The following is a 21827-nucleotide window of genomic DNA, read 5'->3' as shown; positions in this document are numbered from 1 at the left end:
CTTGATTCCTCCCTTTCTACTCATGCTCACCTCTATTACCTTCCTCCCCCCTCTCTATGTATCTCTGTGAACCACTCTGAGGGTTCCAAACTGTGGAAAGCACAGAGGGAAGTGCTTACTGGCTAGATTGCTCTCTCCACATTTGAATTCCCCTCTTCCCCTCCTGGTCACCTCAACCCACCCCCCCCCACTTCATCTCTCCATGTAACTCAGTGAACCTTTCTGGGTATCCCTCACTGTGGAGAATCTTTTCACCATTAACCTAAAAGTTTTATTATTGAGGCTGTATGGAAGGAGAAGTCTTGAGGCTACTGCAAGAATAAGACTGAAAGCCAGGGGAAACATTAATTAATAAGAGACCATCCAATAGCCTCCATATATACACTGAAACCAAGCTCCACCCAAGAGCCAATAAGTTCCAGAGCAAGACATACCACACAAATTCTCCAGCAACACAGGAACATAGACCTGAGCATCAATATACAGGCTGCCCAGAGGCACACCAAATCCATAGACATCTCAAAAATTAATACTGGTCACTCCATTGCACTCTAGAGAGCAGAAATCCAGCTCCACCCACCAGAACACCGACACAAGCTCCCCCAACCAGGAAGCCTTGACAAGCCACCTGTCCAACCCCAACCACAGTGAGGAACCTCCACAATAAAGAGGAACTTCATACTACCAGAATACAGAAGGGCCACGCCTAACACAGCAATCTAAACAAGATGAAAAGGCAGAGAAATACTCAGCAAGTAAAGGAAAATGAGAAATGCCCACAAAACCAAACAAAAGAGGAGGAGATAGGGAATCTATCTGAAAAAGAATTTAGAATAATGATGATAAAAATGATCCAAAATCTTGAAAGCAAAATGGAGTTACAGATAAATAGCCTGGAGACAAAGATTGAGAAGATGCAAGAAATGTTTATCAAGGACTTAGAAGAAATAAAAAGGAGTCAATATAGAATGAATAATGAAATAAAGGAGATAAAAGACACTCTGGAGGGAACCAACAGTAGAATAACGGAGGCAGAAGATAGGATAAGTGAGGTAGAAGATAGAATGATGGAAATAAACGAAGCAGAGAGGAAAAAAGAAAAAAGAATCAAAAGAAATGAGGAAAACCTCAGGGACCTCTGGGACAATATGAAACGCCCCAACATTTGAATCATAGGAGTCCCAGAAGAAGAAGATAAAAGGAAAGGCCATGAAAAAATACTCGAGGAGATAATAGTTGAAAATTTCCCTAAAATGAGGAAAGAAATAGTCACAGAAGTCCAAGAAACCCAGAGAGTTCCAAACAGGATAAGCCCAAGGCGAAACACCCCAAGACACATATTAATCAAATTAACAAAGATCAAACACAAAGAACAAATATTAAAAGCAGCAAGGGAAAAACAACAAATAACACACAAGGGGATCCCCATAAGGATAACAGCTGATCTTTCAATAGAAACCCTTCAGGCTAGAAGGGAATGGCAGGACATACTTAAAGTAATGAAAGAGAATAATCTACAACCCAGATTACTGTACCCAGCAAGGATCTCATTCAGATATGAAGGAGAATTCAAAAGCTTTACAGACAAGCAAGAGCTGAGGGAATTCAGCACCACCAAACCAGCTCTCCAACAAATGCTAAAGGATCTTCTCTAAACAGGAAATACAGAAAGGATGTTTCAACACGAACTCAAAACAACAAAGTAAATGGCAACGGAATCATACTTATCAATAATTACCTTAAATGTAAATGGGTTGAATGCCCCAACCAAAAGACAAAGGCTTGCTGAATGGATACAAAAACAAGACCCCTATATATGCTGTCTACAAGAGACCCACCTCAAAACTAGGGACACACACAGGCTGAAAGTGAAGGGATGGAAAAACATATTTCATGCAAACGGAGACCAAAAGAAAGCAGGAGTCGCAATACTCATTTCAGATAAAATAGACTTTAAAATAAAGGATGTGAAAAGGGACAAAGAAGGACACTACATAAAGATCAAAGGATCAATCCAAGAAGAAGATGTAACAATCATAAATATATATGCACCCAACATAGGAGCACCACAATATATAAGGCAAATACTAACAAGTATGAAAGGGGAAATTAACAATAACACAATAATAGTGGGAGACTTTAATACTCCACTCACGCATATGGATAGATCAACTAAACAGAAAATTAACAAGGAAACACAAACTTTAAATGATACAATAGACAAATTAGATTTAATTGATATTTACAGGACTTTCCACCCCAAAACAATCAATTTTACCTTTTTCTCAAGTGCACATGGAACTTTCTCCAGGATAGATCACATCCTGGGCCATAAATCTAGCCTTGGTAAATTCAAAAAAATTGAAATCATCCCAGCCATCTTCTCTGACCACAATGCAGTAAGATTAGACCTCAATTACAGGAAAAAAACTATTAAAAATTCCAACATATGGAGGCTAAACAACACGCTTCTGAATAACCAACAAATCACAGAAGAAATCAAAAAAGAAATAAAATTATGCATAGAAACGAATGAAAATGAAAACACAACAACCCAAAACCTATGGGACACTGTAAAAGCAATACTAAGGGGAAGGTTCATAGCAATACAGGCGTACCTCAAGAAACAAGAAAAAAATCAAATAAATCAACTAACTCTACACCTAAAGCAACTAGAGAAGGAAGAAATGAAAAACCCTAGGGTCAGTAGAAGGAAAGAAATCTTAAAAATTAGGGCAGAAATAAATGCAAAAGAAACAAAAGAGACCATAGCAAAAATCAACAAAACTAAAAGCTGGTTTTTCGAGAAGATAAACAAAATTGACAAGCCATTAGCCAGACTCATCAAGAAACAAAGGGAGAAGAATCAGATCAACAAAATTAGAAATGAAAATGGAGAGATCACAACAGACTCCACAGAAATACAAAGGATCATAAGAGACTACTACCAACAGCTATATGCCAATAAAATGGACAACTTGGAAGAAATGGACAAATTCTTAGAAAAGTATAACTTTCCAAAACTGAACCAGGAAGAAATAGAAGATCTTAACAGATCCATCACAAGCACGGAAATCGAAACTGTAATCAGAAATCTTCCAGCAAACAAAAGCCCAGGACCAGACAGCTTCACAGCGGAATTCTACCAAAAATTTAGAGAAGAGCTAACACCTATCCTACTCAAACTCTTCCAGAAAATTGCAGAAGATGGTAAACTTCCAAACTCATTCTATGAGGCCACCATCACCCTAATTCCAAAACCAGACAAAGATGTCACAAAAAAGGAAAACTACAGGCCAATATCACTGATGAACATAGATGCAAAAATCCTTAATAAAATTCTAGCAAACAGAATCCAACATCATATTAAAAAGATCATACATCATGACCAAGTGGGCTTTATCCCAGGAATGCAAGGTTTTTTTAACATCTGCAAATCAATCAATGTAATACACCACATTAACAAATTGAAAGAAAAAAACCATATGGTTATCTCAATAGATGCAGAAAAAGCCTTTGACAAAATTCAGCATCCATTTATGATAAAAACCCTCCAGAAAGCAGGAATAGAAGGAACATATCTCAACATAATAAAAGCTATATATGACAAACCCACAGCAAACATTATCCTCAATGGTGAAAAATCGAAAGCATTTCCCCTAAAGTCAGGAACAAGGCAAGGATGCCCACTTTCACCACTACTATTCAACATAGTTTTGGAAGTTTTGGCCACAGCAATCAGAGCTGAAAAAGAAATAAAAGGAATACAGATAGGAAAAGAAGAAGTAAAACTCTCACTGTTTGCAGACGACATGATCCTCTACATAGAAAACCCTAAAGACTCTACTAGAAAATTACTAGAGTTAATCAATGAATATAGTAAAGTTGCAGGATATAAAATTAACACACAGAAATCCCTTGCATTCCTATACTCCAATAATGAGAAAACAGAAAGAGAAATTAAGGAAACAATACCATTCACCATTGCAACAAAAAGAATAAAATACTTAGGAATATATCTACCTAAAGAAACAAAAGACTTATATATAGAAAACTATAAAACACTGATGAAAGAAATCAAAGAGGACACAAACAGATGGAGAAATATACCGTGTTCATGGATTGGAAGAATTAATATAGTGAAAATGAGTATACTACCCAAAGCAATCTATAGATTCAATGCAATCCCTATCAAGCTACCAATGGTATTTTTCACAGAACTAGAACAAATCATCTCACAATTTGTATGGAAATATAAGAAACCTCGAATAGCCAAAGCAATCTTGAGGAAGAAGAATGGAACTGGAGGAATCAACCTGCCTGACTTCAGGCTCTACTACAAAGCCACAGTCATCAAGACAGTATGGTACTGGCACAAAGATAGAAATATAGATCAATGGAACAAAATAGAAAGCCCAGAGATAAACCCACGCACATATGGACACCTTATCTTCGACAAAGGAGGCAAGAATATACAATGGAGAAAAGACAATCTCTTTAACAAGTGGTGCTGGGAAAACTGGTCAACCACTTGTAAAAGAATGAAACTAGAACACTTCCTAACACCATACACAAAAATAAACTCAAAATGGATTAAAGATCTAAACGTAAGACCAGAAACTATAAAACTCCTAGAGGAAAACATAGGCAAAACACTCTCCGACATAAATCACAGCAGAATCCTCTGTGACCCACCTCCCAGAATATTGGAAATAAAAGCAAAAACAAACAAATGGGACCTAATTAAAATTAAAAGCTTTTGCACAACAAAGGAAACTATAAGCAAGGTGAAAAGACAGCCTTCAGAATGGGAGAAAATAATAGCAAACGAAGCAACAGACAAACAATTAATCTCAAAAATATACAAGCAACTTCTGCAGCTGAATTCCAGAAAAATAAACGACCCAATCAAAAAATGGGCCAAAGAACTAAACAGACATTTCTCCAAAGAAGACATACAGATGGCTAACAAACACATGAAAAGATGCTCAACATCACTCATTATTAGAGAAATGCAAATCAAAACCACAATGAGGTACCATTTCACACCAGTCAGAATGGCTGCTATCCAAAAGTCTACAAGCAATAAATGCTGGAGAGGGTGTGGAGAAAAGGGAACCCTCTTACACTGTTGGTGGGAATGCAAACTAGTACAGCCACTATGGAGAACAGTGTGGAGATTCCTTAAAAAACTGGGAATAGAACTGCCATATGACCCAGCAATCCCACTGCTGGGCATATACACCGAGGAAACCAGAATTGAAAGAGACGCGTGTACCCCAATGTTCATCGCAGCACTGTTTACAATAGCCAGGACATGGAAGCAACCTAGATGTCCATCAGCAGACGAATGGATAAGAAAGCTGTGGTACATATACACAATGGAATATTACTCAGCCATTAAAAAAAATACATTTGAATCGGTTCTACTGAGATGGATGAAACTGGAGCCCGTTATACAGAGTGAAGTAAGCCAGAAAGAAAAACAACAATACAGTATACTAATGCATATATATGGAATTTGTAAGATGGTAACGATAACCCTATATGCGAGACAGAATAAGAGACACAGATGCATAGAAGAATTTTATGGACTCTGAGGGAGAAGGTGAGGGTGGGACGTTCTGGGAGAATAGCATTGAAACATGTATATTATCATATGTGAAACAGAACACCATTCCATGTTCGATGCATGAGACAAGGGCTCAGGGCCGGGGCAATGGGATGACCCAGAGGGATGGGATGGGGAGGGAGGTGGGTGGGGGGTCCAGGAAGGGGAACATATGTAAACCCATGGCTGATTCATGTCAATGTATGGCAAAAACTATTACAATATTGTAAAGTAATTAGCCCCCAACTAAAATAAATAAATTTATAAAAAAATAAAATAAAATGATACCAACAAACCTTAAAAATCAAAAAAAAAAAAAAGAAATGCAAATTCAAATTAAGTTCCTTTAGAGAAACCACTGGAATGTAGCTATATTCAGGAGAGCAAATGGAAGGACCCAATCACCTATCTGATTAGTAATTTTTTCTGCTGACTTGACGCAGAGTACCGTCAGCTGTTACTATATTTCAGAGACCACAGGCATTCCTCTGTAGTCAGGGAGAGGAAACCAAAGCAACTTCTTGCCACAAGTTCAAAAAGCCAAAGAAGGTCACAACCTAGGAAGGTCTCTCCACAGGCCTGGACGACTTTGCTGCCACGGTCACCGACACAATAGCAACATAACAAACATCAGGGCAACAGCTGGCTGGAGAGCCTGCTGTTAAAATCCATCTAGGCTTGGTCCCTGGTATCCTCTCTCCACTTTTGCTGAATTTATGGCAGTAGTTCAGAAGCTCTGCAACACGGAACTGCTCCCTCTCTCCCCACATTCCTCCTGCCAATCCTCTTTGTAAATGTTTGTTTTAAACGTAATCTGCAGCTTTACTAAGATTATGTCCTGAGCACACCATTTTTTTCGTCATTTATATCTGTGCTAAGAGAGCCGATGCCTTCCTGCACCCTCAGTTCCTGCCTCCGCCTTCATTCCTCAGCCTCTCCCCAGGCCTTTCTGTTCTGATAGGGCATTTCAGAATGTGAACCCTGCAGAATCCTTGAGGACAAGGATCGCTCGTTACCCTTCCTTTGTGTCTTCTCTGTGCCTCACACACAGGAGGCACTCAGTGAATATTTCCAGCAAACTGGTCTGTTTACTGCTCCCTGAAGCACATTCCCATCTCTGAGTTCTTGCCTCCTGCCAAGAATGCACTCTCTACTCTTTCCCATTTATGCAAATCCTGACTGTCCCTGGGGACCAAAATCAAGCCCTCTGAAATCTCATAATTAACATAGCACTTTTTTTTTTCCCAATTAGTTTGGGTCTAAGAGTTGTCTCCACAGTTAATCTGAAGTCCTGTAAGCTCCGTCTGGACTGAAGCAACTTGTCAGAACCAAAACCAGGTGAGAAAGGGGGTCCAGGGCCAAACGTTTGCCTCAGGGGTGATGTCTGGGGTCTTTTCAAATCAGACACTGGGATAACAAATGAAAGATGCCTACCTGGAGGTGGAATCCATGCAAGTAACTCAGACTCAAAGGCAAAAGTGAAGGAACAGAATGGGTACAGAAGCTGAGGTTAGGATGTGGTCTGTCCAGAAGGATGCCCTAGGACAAGGCTTGTTGGCCATGATACTGATGTTAAAAGTCCAGGTCCTGCCCCTTCAGGCAGGATGACATGGCCCTTAAAGCAGTCCTCCCCAGTCCTCCACACTGACACTGCCCAGTTCCTACTTCCATCCTCACCCGGGATCTAGCACAGTGCTGTACATACAGCAGGAAGGAAAGGAAGCAGAGAGGGCAGAAGGGAGACGAGTGGATCATTGGTCCACTCCCCTCGGCCAGTTCAGAAGGCCAGAGCGAGCCCAGGTATCCACCACCTTCACATCCACTTGTCTTTAATAGCTGCCACTTCCTTCATGCTTGGGGGATTGCTTTAGTCTCTTTGGGAGGTTTTGGGTTTCTCAAGCACAGGGACTTCAACTCTCTTTTTTGTATCTACCCCAGGTGGCTGGAACTCACCTTTCCTGTTGCAGACCCTGTATGTTATCTCTGAGCAAACACAATCTCTGTGGAAAAAGAGATCCTATCTCTGAGGAAACAGGTGCTGGTTGCAGCCTCAAGTATGGGGTCTCACTGCACTGCTCACAAGGGGCTCTGGGCAAGACTCTGCTGCCAGTTAAGCAAGGGCAGCTGGGACACCCTTGTGAGTTCAGACACTCTGCCTTTGCCTCGTTTCCCACAGTTGCCTCATTCTCCATCCTACCCAAAACACACAAAGACAACTATGCCAAGAGGGGAGCAGTTCCCCCCTACCCCATCTGCCTCCAATAAGGCTTTCCCCAGACCTCTGTCTATTTAGGGGTGGAGGTAGGGGACTATCTCCTCATGATCCTTCTCACAGTCATTAGCAGAATCACCCCAGGTCCATGTTTATGGCCCCATCCAAGTCCTCCCAAACTTTCCACTGCCAAGTGCACCAAGAATGGACATGGTCTGAGCATGACTTGAGCCCGGGCCTGCCCCATCTCTCTCCTTACCATTTTTCAAGGCAGAATCACACCTATGGGAAAGGAATGTTAGTATCATGATGCCCATCCCTCTAACCACATGCCAAGTTGGAAAATTAAGTGTATCAGGGGAATTCTGAGCAGTAAAAACAAAATACAAATCCCTTATAAATAAATGAATGGAAAGTTCTGCTCCATTCAGTGAAACCTGATTTCAGATCAACTGAGTGTATAAAGAGAAAAAAGCCCATGTTACAAAAGAGTGAATTAAAGCAGCCAAGCAAAATCCAAATGGCAAAATGGGGGAGGTGTGTGGTTCTTTTCATAATCAATGAGAAAGAGGCAGGACTACGGGTAAGACAGGTGAACCGGGTCACAGCCTCAGAGAAGCAGCTCCCTGAGCAGACAGGTGGCTGGGACTCACCTTTCCTGTTCCAGGCCCTGGGCGTTATCTCTGAGCAAACACAGGCTGGTCTCTTATCAGAGGATAGTGCTGACCCAGCACTTGATGCACACGGAGACTCCTGCTCAGGATTGGGACTACAAACCTGTGGGTAGGGAACACAGGGGCTGTTGAATTCATTAATTACATAGATGAGAAAACCAAGTCCCAGAAAGATTTGTTCCAGGTCTTCTAAAAGAAAAATAAGATAACCAGAACTTGAATTTGGTTGTTCTAATGCCAAGTTTAGAGCTCCCTGCACAAGCTGGGGGGCCCTGGGTCCTCTGCTGGAAGGGAAGGAACTCAGCTGCCTAGTTGGTGAGGTCCCCTGGGCTTTCTTCACCCCTTCTAAACAGGAAGTGAGAGCACAGACTTCCGGCCAGCTCCCAACCAGCCCTATTATTCCAGGGCAGCCCCCGGGCTCAATAGACTTTCGAGGGCCATGAACTGGCCCTCCACCAAAGGCATGAGTTCAGCCTTACTCCTTTATGCCAAAGCTGCTTCTAGTAAAACACATCTATAAAGAGATTTCTCCTCAGGAGGCCCCACCCGGCTAGCCAAAGGGAGAGAATGGGTGGGTGACAGGGCTTCCTATTTTAGGAAATCTGTCAGTTCTCTATCAGCAGAGCCTGGGCCTCCAGCCAACAGGTCCCTGGAGGGAGGAAGAATGAGTTGGAGGCAGCTGTAGAGAACTGGTGTCCCCGCTTTGGGGACTCCTGGGCTCCAGTGAGGGGGTGGTCTCAGCCCCTGCGCTCAGGCTACAGCAGGATCACTGGCCTGGCCCCTCTTCCACCTCCGTGGGAAAGAGGCTCCACTTCCCACAGCCCGGCCTGAGGCCACTGGGGAAGGGTGGGGGTTGAGGCTGTGCCCCTTCCCTTAGCAAAGTGTACAGAGGCCAAGAGGCCCACATGGGTCCTCTACCCGAAAGGAAAAAGCAGTCCCTTGCTGTGTGACCCTGGGCAATTTCCTCATGTGGAAAAGAGTAACAGCAACACCTCCTTCATAGAATACTATGGTGACTGTGGGTGAAGCACCCAGAACCCTGGGTGCTTGACTAGGAGCCATTATCCCCTTCTCCCAGCAGATATTCTGAATCCCGTGGCCTCAGCCCCTCAAATATCTTGTTCTGCATCAAATACATTTTCCCCTGAAGCCCAGAGACATTTCTCTCTACCCCAGCTGTGTATTCCTGTGTGTCTCTCTGACATTTCTAGCCCTTAGTTCTACCGGATATTTTATCTACCAAGCAGGCATATCACATTCACTTCAGACCCAGCACTTTCTGCTGCTACTGCTGCTAAGTTGCTTCAGTCGTGTCCGACTCTGTGCGACCCCATAGACGGCCGCCCACCAGGAGCCCCCGTCTCTGGGATTTTCCAGGCAAGAACATTGGAGTGGGTTGCCATTGCCTTCTCTGGCACTTTCTGAGACCTTAACAAATCTGTTTTTCAAGATGCTAGCACAAGTTGTACTGGGGAGGAGGGCAAAGGGAAGAGCCACACATTGTTTGGGCTTATGTGGTTGGAGGGACAGCACCTCGGTGCAACCCCTTTTCCTTAATCATCACCTAAATTGGGCTTTCCACCTAATGCTCCCAACAGCACACAAGAAGTGCTAATTTTGCAAAGGAAAATTTGGTGGCTAACCCTTGTCTCTACTTCTGAATACAGTGTATGTCTTCTCTCAGGGTGTTTTCAAACTCTTACTCTGTAGATTTCTGATGTTAATGTGTTATCTTTCTTTAAGAACTTCCTTTGGTTCAGCCCCTCCCACCAGACATTCCAGGACTGAAGCAACCTCAAGAGCAGAAGCCAAACTGCTGGGCCAGTAAATGCAGAGCGTGGACGCCCTCTCCTCTCAGGCCTCTCGGCTACGGAGGACATCAGTGGCTAGGTGAGGGCTGCAGCCGGAGGAGTAAGCGTCAGCAGCTTCCAGAGAATGAAGCAAGACATTTCAAGTCAAAACCTCTGCAAAGGCCCTGGGCCAGGGCAGCATAATGCAGTGTGATTACAGGAAACAATATAAAAATCAATCTTAAACAGGCAGCCAGTGCAGCGCCTCTGAAAACAGACAACCATTAGGTCTTCTTCTCCCAGGAGCTGGCAGCCATTACCTGGGGCAGCACAAACAGGGGAACTTTTTTAACCAAAATAGTATCCTGGGTCTGAGAAACAATGTAAGACAAATGCCAAAGCTCAGGGAAGGGTATTTTATAAAGGCCTAAAGCACCTCTGCAAAGAGAAACTAAAATAAGATAAATCTGCCGAAGGGCTGTCATTTCCCCCCTCCCATCATCATTATGCTCCTATTAACTCATGATAGTGAAAAGGAGGAGGCTGTGTCGTCATCCCCCTCATCCTCCTCACCATCATCACCATCATCTTCTCCCTCCCCTATCCTCCTCACCATCACCTTATCCTCACCATCATCTTTTTCCTCTCCCATCCTTCTCTCCCTCCTCCCCCTCATCTTCCTCCTCCCCTTCTTCCCCTCCTCATCAAGGCCCACGTTCACCATTGGAATAAGCTCCTGCTCAGTCTCTGGACCTGCCTGCAGGTTTGATGAGGCAAAAAGAAGAGGCTAAATTTGCTTAAAGAGGTCAGTGTGGGGACAACAAGAACGCAAGATAACAAGAGAGGCAGAAGCACAAATTCCTAGCAGACAAAGTCTGCTACCAAGTATTTGAGACTCAGCTGATTCTGCCAGAAACATGAGTGGATGGGTGGACCAAGGCAAGGGCTTTCTCGCCTATTCCCTACCAGCACCAGGATCTTTGAATTACAGCAGATTTTTGAAAGTACCAAGGGGCACCAAGTTCCCAAGACCCTGTCCCACATTTTATTTCCTTTTCTAGTTCAACAAGGACACTATTTTGTGCTTTTTTAGTGAGACTTTGAAGACAGTTTTCTTCTGGACAAAGGATGGTTTTACCAGATAATTCAGGCATCTACTGGGTGCCCACAAACATGTCTTACTAGGAAATGAATAGTGTAAGAGGGTTGATTCATTAAGTAAACAAAGGAACAGCAAAATATCACACACCTAGAGGCAGTTGGTCCCCGGACAGGGAGGCAGGGCTAACTCAGAAGGATTCACCTTAGGACAGAGAGTGAATCCTGAACTTCACCAGCATTTGAGAGCCCTTCTACACCTATGCTTCTTTATTTTTGTCTAGGAATTTTATTTACTGAAAGTTAATTTATAATGTGTTAGTTTCAAATATACAAAGTGATTCAGTTATACACATATATTTTCAGATTATTTTCCATTATAGGATATTACAAGATATTGTAAGAGCTGTATACTGTATATTGTCACCCTCTTTATTTAACTTATATGCAGAGTACATTATGTGAAATGCCAGGCTGGGTGAAACACAAGCTGGAAACAAGATTGCCAGGAGAAATATCAGTAACCTCAGATAGGCAGATGACACCACCCTTACGACAGAAAGTGAAGAGGAACTAAAGAGCCTCTTGAAGATGGTAAAAGAGGAGAGTGAAAAAGCTGGCTTAAAACTCAACATTCAAAAAACGAAGATCATGACATTAGGTCCCATCATCTCATGGCAAAGAGATGGGGTAACAATGCAAACAGTGACAGACTTTATTTTCTTGGGCTCCAAAATCACTGTGGATGGTGATTGGGACCATGAAATTAAAAGACACTTGCTCCTTGGAAGAAAAGCTATGACCAAACTAGACAGTATATTAAAAAGCAGAGACATTATTTTGCCAACAAAGGTCTGTCTAGTCAAAGCTATGGTTTTTCCAGTAGTCATGTATGGATATGAGAGCTGGACAATAAAAAAGGCTGAGCACCACAGCCTTCAAACTGTGGTGCTGGAGAATACTCTTGAGAGACTCTTGGACTGCAAGGAGATCCAACCAGTCCATCCTAAAGGAAATCAGTCCTGAATATTCATTTGAAGGACTGATGCTGAAGCTCCAATACTTTGGCCACCTGATTCAAAGAGCCGACTTATTGGGAAAAAACCCTGATGCTGGAAAAGATTGAAGGCAGGAGGAGAAGGGGTCAACAGAGGATGAGATGGTTGGATGGCATCACCAACTCAATGGACATGAGTTTGAGCAAACTCTGGGAGATGGTGAAGGACAGGGAAGTCTGGTGTGCTGCAGTCCATGAAGTTGCAAAGAGTTGGACACAATTAAGCAACTGAACAACAACAAGATATTGAGTAGAGTTCCTGTGCTATAGAGTAGGTCCTTGTTGTTTACTTATTTTATATATATTAGTGTTTATGTTAATTCCAAGTTAATTTATCTCTACCCCACCCCCATGCTTCTTACTCTGAGGCTAATGTCCTAAGAAGACATCCCAGGATTTAACAACCGAGGTTCATTTGTGCCTTTCCCCATGCTGAGGCCTGGCCTCTTGAGTTCCCAGCAAGCAGAGGTTCCACTGAAAGCAAAAAAGCCCACTCAGATGAATATCATCACATTCATCAGATGCTGACATAGTCCTCCATCACACCTGCCTCTCTTTCCCTTTTCTCCATCTCCCAGAATGAGGAAGGGTTTCTTCTCTGCTGAGCCCACAGCTGATGAGTTTCAAGGTGCAACGTGACATTAAAACTGCCCTGGTGGCAGTCCCTCGTGGTTGCCATGGTGCCCTGGAGGGCCACTCAGCTCCTTCCTCACACCCAGCCTGCAGCTCCTTAGGCAAAAAGGCAGAATGCCCTTAAGATAATGAGCAGAGGCATTGAAATCTCATTTCAGTCAACCCCACCAAGCATTCGACTGACATACTATCAACTCTAGTCACTAGGGGTTAAAATAAAAGCTCTAGAGGGCAGGACTGGTGAAGGGAGAGCATACAAAGCACCTGCCAATCGTAAGACAGAAAATAAGCCCCTGGGAACAGTAAATATCTGCTTAACGTGTAAATGAACAAATACAAGCAGCTCCAGTATGGCATCGGCCTCTTAAGGGACATTTTCTGAAAAGACACGATTGATATTAATAATTGGTATGCTTGATGTGTCATATTCTGCCTTCCAAAATGCTTTCCTGTGTTATCACACTTGGTCTCTGCAACAAAAAAGGGAACTAGAACTGGGCTGGGAAATTATTTCCATTTTGCAGCTGAGAAAAGGAAGGCCTGGAGAGTTTCCCTAGCTGACCAACTCAGCACTCAGGTGGAGGTCTTGGAGGGGAAGCCCTCTCCCACCTCCTGTAAAGGCTCAGCCACAGGCCCTCCCCCGCCCCGGGCCCCAGGAGGAGCCACTGAACACCTGAGGGGCTGCTGAGGACTCAGGTGTGCCCAAAGCCCTCCTCCATGCCTCCATGGAGTCCATGCCTCCACTCCCTGGGGCCTCAAACAATGAAATATCTATTTGGTGATAAGACCATGCCCTTCAGATCAAATGGCCGCTCTTGCCTGGATTCAGTTCAGTTTCTCAGTCATGTCCAACTCTTTGTGACCTCATGGACTGCAGTATGCCAGGCTTCCCTGTCCATTACCAACTCCTGGAGATAACTTAAACTCATGTTCATCAAGTTGGTGATGCCATCCAAACATCTCATCCTCTGTCTTCCCCTTCTCCTCCTCCCTTCAATCTTTCCCAGGATCAGGGTCTTTTCATGAGTCAGTTCTTTGCATCAGGTGGCCACAGTACTGGAGTTTCACCTTCAGCATCAGTCCTTCCAGTGAACATTCAGGACTGATCTCCTTTAGGATGGACTGGTTGGATCTCCTTGCAGTCCAAGGGACTCTCAAGAGTCTTCTCCAACACCACAGTTCAAAAGCATCAATTCTTTAGCACTCAGCTTTCCTTGTAGCCCAACTCTCACATCCATACATGACCACTGGAAAAACCATAGCTTTGACTAGACAGAACTTTGTTGGCAAAGTAACGTCTCTGCTTTTTAATATGCTGTCTAGGTTGGTCATAACTTTTCTTCCAAGGAGCAAGCGTCTTTTTATTTCATGGCTGCCGTCACCATCTGCAGTGATTTTGGAGCCCCCAAAAATTAAGTCTCTTACTGTTTCCATTGTTTCCTCGTCTATTTGCCATGAAGGGATGGGACTGGATGCCATGATCTTAGTTTTCTGAATGTTGAGCTTTAAGCCAACTTTTTCACTCTCCTCTTTCACTTTCATCAAGAGGCTCTTTAGTTCTTCTTCACTCTCTGCCATAAGGGTGGTGTCATCTCCATATCTGAGGTTATTGATATTTCTCCCGGCAATCTTGATTAAAGCTTGTGCTTCATCCAGTCCAGCATTTCTCATGATGTACTCTGCATATAAGTTAAATAAGCAGGGTGACAATATACAGCCTTGATGTATTCCTTTCCCAATTTGGAACCAGTCCATTGTTCCACGTCCAGTTCTAACTGTTGCTTCTTGACCTGCATACAGATTTCTCAGGAGGCAGGTCAGGTGGTCTGGTATTCCCATCTCTTGAAGAATTTCCCACAGTTTGTTGTGATCCACACAGTCAAAAGCTTTGGCATAGTCAATAAAGCAAAAGCAGATGTTTTTCTGGAACTCTCTTGCTTTTTCGATGATCCAGCGGATATTGGCAATTTGATCTCTGGTTCCTCTGCCTTTTCTAAATCCAGCTTGAACATCTGGAAGTCCACAGTTCATATACTGCTGAAGCCTGGCTTGGAGAATTTTGAGCATTACTTTGGTAGCATGCAAGATGAGTGCAATTGTGTGGCAGTTTGAACATTCTTTGGCATTGCTTTTCTTTGGGATTGGAATGAAAACTGACCTTTTCCAGTCCTGTGGCCACTGCTGAGTTTTCCAAATTTGCTGGCATATTGAGTGCAGCACTTTCACAGCATCATCTTTGAGGATTTGATATAGCTCAACTGGAATTCCATCACTTCCACTAGCTTTGTTCACAGTGATGCTTTCCTAAGGCCCACTTGACTTCACATTCCAGGATGTCTGGCTCTAGGTGAGTGATCACACCATCCTGATTATCTGGGTTATGAAGATCTTTTTTGTATAGTTCTTCTGTGTATTCTTGCCAGCTCTTCTTAATATCTTCTGCTTCTGTTAGGGCCATACCATTTCTGTCCTTTATTGTGCCCATCTTTGCATGAAATGTTCCCTTGGTATCTCTAATTTTCTTGAAGAGATCACTAGTCTTTCCCATTCTATTGTTTTCCTCTATTTCTTTGCACTGATCACTGAGAAAGGCTTTCTTATCTCTCCTTGCTATTCTTTGGAACTCTGCATTCAAATGGGTATATCTTTCCTTTTCTCCTTTGCCTTTAGCTTTTCTTCTTTTCACAGCTATTTGTAAGGCCTCCTCAGACAACCATTTCGCCTTTTTCCATTTCTTTTTCTTGGGGATGGTCTTGATCACTGCCTCCTGTACAATGTCAGGAACCTCCATCCATAGTTCTTCAGGCACTCTGTCAGATCTAATCTCTTGAATCTATTTGTCACTTCCACTGTATAATCGTAAGGGATTTGATTTAGGTCATACCTGAATGGTCTAGTGGTTTTCCCTACTTTCTTCAACTTAAGTCTGAATTTGGCAATAAGCAGTTCATGATCTGAGCCACAGTCAGCCTCTGGTCTTGTTTTTGCTGACTGTATAGAGCTTCTCCATCTTTGGCTGCAAAGAATATTATCAATCTGATTTCGGTGTTGACCATCTGGTGATGTCCATGTGTAGAGTCTTCTCTTGTGTTGTTGGAAGAGGGTGTTTGCTATGACCAGTGTGTTCTCTTGGCAAGGCCTTATTAACCTTTGCCCTGCTTCATTCTGTACTCCAAGACCAAATTTGCCTGTTACTCCAGATGTTTCTTGACTTCCTACTTTTGCATTCCAGTCCCGTATAATGAAAAGGACATCTTTTTTGGGTGTTAGTTCTAGAAGGTCTTGTAGGTCTTCATAGAACCGTTCAACTTCAGCTTCTTCAGCATTACTGGTCGGGGCATAGATTTAGATTACTGTCATATTGAATGGTTTGCCTTGGAAATGAACAGAGATCATCCTGTCCTTTTTGAGATTGCATCCAAGTACTGCATTTCAGACTCTTCTGTTGACTATGATGGCTACTCCATTTCTTCTAAGGGATTCTTGTCCACAGTAGTAGATATAATGGTCATCTGAGTTAAATTCAGCCATTCCAGTCCATTTTAGTTAGCTGATTCCTAAAATGTCGATGTTCACTCTTGCTATCTCCTGTTTGATCACTTCCAATTTGCCTTGATTCATGGACCTAACATTCCAGGTTCCTATGCAATATTGCTCTTTACAGCATCAGACCTTGCTTCCATCACCAGTCACATCCACAACTGGGTGTTGTTTTTGCTTTGGCTCCATCTCTTCATTCTTGCTGGTGTCATTTCTCCACTCATCTCCAGTAGCTTATTGGGGACCTAGCGACATGGGGAGTTCATCTTTCAGTGCCCTATCTTTTTGCCTTTTCATACGCTTCATGAGGTTCTCAAGGCAAGAATACTGAAGTGGTTTGCCATTCCTTTCTCCAGTGGACCACATTTTGTCAGACCTCTCCATGACCTGCTGTCTTGGGTGGCCCCCCATGGCATGGTTCATAGTTTCATTGAGTTAGACAAGGCTGTGGTCCATGTAATCAGATTGGTTAGTTTTCTGTGATTGTGGTTTTCATTCTATCTGCCCTCTAATGGAGAAGGATAAGAGGCTGATGGAAACTTCCTGATGGGAGAGACTGACTGAGGGGGAGACTCTGTCTTGCTCTGATGGGTGGGGCCGTGCTCAGTAAATCTTAAATCCAATTTTCTTTTGATGGGCAGGGCTCTGTCCCCTCCCTGTTATTTACCTGAGGCCAAACTACAGTTGAGGTAATGATGATAATGGTGACCTCCTTCAAAAAGTCCCATGCATGCACTGCTACACTGAACCTCCCAACCCTGTAGCAGGCCACCGCCGACCCATGCTGCTGCTGGAGACTTCTAGACACTCATGGGCAAGTCTGGGTCAGTCTGTTGTGGGGTCACTGCTCCTTTCTCCTGGGTCCTGGTGCACACAAGGTTTTGTTTGTTCCCTCCAAGACTCTATTTCCCAGTCCTGTATAAGTTCTGGCAGCTCTATGGTGGGGTTAACGGTGACCTCCTCCAAGAGGGCTCAGCCATACCCAGGTCTACTGCACACAGAGCCCCTGCCCCTGCAGCAGTCCACTGCTGACCCGTACCTCCACAGGAGACACTCAAACACAGTTCTGTCTAAGTCACTGTGGGGTCTCTGGGTCCCGGTGTGCACAAGGTTTGTTTGAGCCCTCTGAGTGTCTCTAGTGGATATGGGGTTTAATTCTAAATGTGATTTCGCCCCTCCTACCATCTTGCTGGGGCTTCTCCTTTGCCCTTGGATGTGCAGTATCTCCTCAAAGTCGTCCTAGTGCCACGCAGCCAGATTACATTACAGTAAAGTAGACCCAGTGTCAGTGTCTGCTGCCCCCACGTGCTGGAAGGTCACCCACTCCAGCTTGCACGGAGAACCGCTCCCAACCTCAACCCTCCGGCATGGTGGCAGAACCACCAGGAGGAAGATTCCTGGCTCTGAGGAGCAAGAGACAGAATGCAGGCCTCACACCTCTGGACCCCAGACACCCACCCGCTCAGGACCCGCCAGCTCTGGCCTTTCCTTTTCCTCTCTTGGAACTGGCTTGACCTTTCTGCAAATCACTGTCGCTGCCTGCAGTAACCCACAAGATCCTCTCCCCGAAAGGGCTGCCTAGTGAGCAGAAGACAACCTTCTTATTGTTGGGAAACATTCAGGGTAAAAAGCATAGGCTACAAAGTCTGAAGAAGGAGGGAAGATTGTTCACAGGCACTGTCCCAGGGATTCCTTCCTAACTGACCCTGAGAATCCCTTTGGCCTCAAGCTCCTGATGGGCGTCAACCCACTTCCCTCCTGTTGGTTCACCAGCCCGGACACGCCATCGGGCATGCAAGTGCACTGTGCCCAGAAGCCCTGGTATTCTGAAGAGCCCTGGGCTCAGCCTGCTTTAGAGTAATTTTGAAGATGAAGTGAGCTAACATGTAAGAAACTACAGGTAATGTAGCCATGTGGCAACCAGGTTAGTTGTCATTGTGCTAGGTTTTTTCCATTTCACTCACCTCCATGTATTCTCAGCCCCAGGAGCTGACCCTTGAGGAAGGTGCCATTGTGAGCACGCTCGCTGGCCGGCTTCTGGTTTTGCCAACAGGGAGCGGGAGAAATGGGCAGGGATTTCTTCCCCACCCCCTCCCTGTTCTGGTGCCCCGTCTCTGGAAGCCCTTCCTCGTAGCCCGCAGTCCTGCTAGGTCAGGCACCGAGACTTCCTCCTGCCCTTTGCCCTTACGGAAGTAATGGCGCCCCCTGATGCAAGCCTCCAGATACCACAGTGCTCCCTGTTTCCCTCATGCCCACTGCTGTCGATCCTTTTATTAGTCTTTCTATTTGAACCACCTGGGATACATTCTGTTTTCCCGGCAGGCCCCTGACTGATAAACTTACAGATATCTACATCTGTGTCTATTTCAGCTGAAATGGCCCACCTTGGCCTCACTGGTCACCGAGAGCAGAGGAAGACAGTGTCCAGTGTTGGTTAACAGAATCTGCAGTGCAGAGCTTCCAAACCCCCAGCAAGGCCAGTTGGCCCCTCCTTCCTCTGCTTCTTTCTAGTGGCCTAGCTGCACTTTCTTATAAGGCAGCTCAGCGTGGGCTGCCAGTAATCTGACATCAGAATGGAAGAATACAGAGGCCTCAGAGGTTCTGCATTTTCTGGACTCTAATGATTCTGCTGATCCTCTGGTGTTTGGCAATTGCTATTTCAATTTCAAGATGCTTAAATCACTTCTTTGTTCTTTCCGCTGTGTAACTAGGGCACCACTATGAGTCTGGAGCAATTGCTGTTTGGGGTAGGCGTTTTTATTGGGTGGTGGTGGGGTTACATAGGGTTGTTTTGTTTTGTTTTCCTTGTTCTGGAGGAGTCAAACCATGCACTTGGAAGAATGTCAAGTTTGTTTTGGGATTTTCTCCTATAGGAGGTCCACAGCTGACCCTTTCTTCAAATGGTGCTTTTTCTGTCCATCTGTTTCTAACATTACTTCCTCTTGTTTCAGGGTGGGTGTCTAGTTTGGGAGCTCCAAGGCCTCGCCTCCTCTTTTGTATTTACCTCCCTCCAGCTTCCGGGTAGTTGCAAGCTTGTCTGCCAAATTCACTCATGATATATGTATTTACTGAAGACCTGCCTATTGCCAGGGAGACTCTGGGCACAGGAAAACAATGGTGACCAAACACTGTCCCTGCCCTCCAGGACCTCATGGTCTAGCAAGAAGGGAAGACAAGGGAAGCTCAGGGAATTAGCAGGAGCACCAGAGGGGGAGAGCTGTGGGGGGTCAGACTGGGCTCTGACTCCTCACTGTGAGCGTTCTAGGGTCCGGATCAGGTTCACAGCTAGCCCATTTTCCACACCTCAGAGGAAATGAGCTTCATAAATAAGTAACCACACCTGCTACTATGCAAATAAGCTCAGCTCTGCTCTTGAACAGCCAGGTTCACATTTCCACTAGCTTTTTCTCTCCAGCTTCCACATTCTGTGCTGTTATTTATGCTATGCAACCCATTTATCACAGTCTCTCATTACTGAATGAGACAGCCAACCTCGAACAGAAAGGACAATTTGAAGGGCCTTTACCTGGCCCCCATGTGCCTGGGTTCCCTTCAGGGGCCAATGGGTACCCTGGCCCAGTCTCATGCAAAAAAAACCAACAAAAGACAAAGACTGCAGAAAATACCATCTCCACTAAGATTAAGAAAAGGGTGGGGGCCGGTGGGGGGAGAGTTTGGAAACAGTAGAGTAAAATCAGCAGGAAACCACTCTTGCCCCAGTGGACTCCCTGAGCATTTCAAATGCAACTCAAGTCCTGATTCTCCTCCACGGGCCTCACAGAGGCTAAGGATGGCCAGAAGACGGGCTGCTAAGAATTTTCTGGTTTCAGTTCAGGCTGCTTTCCAAAATTATCTGGGGATTCTAAGCTTTTACTCTCCCAGACACTTCAGGTTATGCCATAACTAATCGCACATCTTGCATTTATTTGGGGGAGGAGACACCAGTCTTCTATGTGGGTGGGATAGGAAGTGAAGACTAGGGAATCTAGTAACCCCTTTTGTTCCCATTTTCCTTTGTGAAAAGCCTTCAAATCAAAAAGTCACTGAATGTTGAAGGTGAAAAAAGATGTTGGAGATCACTTGGTCCAGTGGCTTGTCCTCATTTCAGACAGCTAATCGAGAAAACAGGCTGTGATCAAAGTCCCACAAGCTAGGGGCTGAGCTGACCCAGGCTCCAGGCCAGCTGTACTACTCCCCTGGGAATTCACGCACAAGGTATTGGCAGAGGGTAGAGGGGGAATGTGTGGCCATTAGGGGAATAATGGAAAAACTCCAAGGAGGAAGAAATCAGCTGACACTCAGCTTGTCATCCAAACTGGCTGTCACAAGGCTCAAATTGGAAGCAGGTGGATCTGCCTGATGAGAGTTGAAGGAGGGAAGTGAGGAAGAGCAGGAAGGAGGGAGGGGCGGAGAGAGGAAAGAATACATTTCCAAATCGACAGAATCTGTGATTCTAACTAGGGTGGCAAGGGTTGGATAGGAACAAGAGTAAGGGAAATATGTTCCTGCAGGAGGGAAAAATGCTTCTTATATAATAAGTAAAGGGCAAAAGGAATCTTAAATGTGAGTAGAAGGTAGGGAAAGCTGCCTGTGGTTAACACGGGCATGCACCCCTAGGTCCCCTTTACTGAATGGAGGGTTTATTCCCTCACGTGGTGGGAATGCTGCTGGAAGAAGACCCCCAGCTGTCAGCCTCCTTTGGGGAATGCCCGAGCTAAAGGAAGCTGCTCTGCCCAAGGTCATGCTTTTTCTTCAGTGGCTGCTGCTTCTTCAGTGGCCCAACCCTCTTGCCCCGACTGGGGACACCTGAGAGGGGCCAGCGCAGCCTCAGAGCTTTCCATGTGGTCAGCTGAGTTCTCTGTTGGGGTTGCTTCAAAGCTTACCTTCTCCCTCAGCCTGATCCTACTTTCTCCCCTTCCCTTCCACAGCACTGATACCAAGAGCGCCCTCTAGAAAACAGCCTGCACACGAATCTTCATCTCAGAATCAGCCTGTGTGCTAAGTAGCTGATTCGTATCCCACTCTTTGCAACCCCATGGACTGTAGCCTGCCAGGCTTCTCTGTCCACGGGATTCTCCAGGCAAGGATGCTGGAGTGGGTTGCCATGTCTTTCTCCAGGGGATCTTCCCGACCCAGGGATCAAACCCGCGCCTCCTGCAGTTCCTACTTTGCAGGCAGACTCTTTACCATCTGAGGCACTAGAGAAGCCCCC

General features: G+C 44.7%; 1 protein-coding gene across 2 annotated transcripts in view; it reads right to left on the bottom strand.

Annotated features, from left to right (window-relative positions):
* RTN4 (reticulon 4) overlaps positions 1–19186 on the bottom strand; it is a 197705-nt gene extending 178519 nt beyond the window's left edge. The window contains exons 1-2 of one of the 2 annotated variants that reach the window (XM_081589499.1): positions 19000–19186; positions 8477–8600 (exon numbers count right to left, since the gene is read on the bottom strand). The gene's annotated coding sequence lies outside the window, so the exon portion shown is untranslated. The remainder of the gene's footprint in view (positions 1–8476; positions 8601–18999) is intronic. The other variant, XM_081589509.1, reaches the window with a different exon arrangement.
* Between the last annotated feature and the right edge of the window lie 2641 nt (positions 19187–21827).

This window comes from Giraffa tippelskirchi, chromosome 4 (genome assembly GCF_054371585.1).
Source record: "Giraffa tippelskirchi isolate mGirTip1 chromosome 4, T2T-mGirTip1v1.2.pri, whole genome shotgun sequence".
NCBI lineage: Eukaryota > Metazoa > Chordata > Mammalia > Artiodactyla > Giraffidae > Giraffa > Giraffa tippelskirchi.
This window is presented reverse-complemented; position numbering and strand designations above follow the sequence as displayed.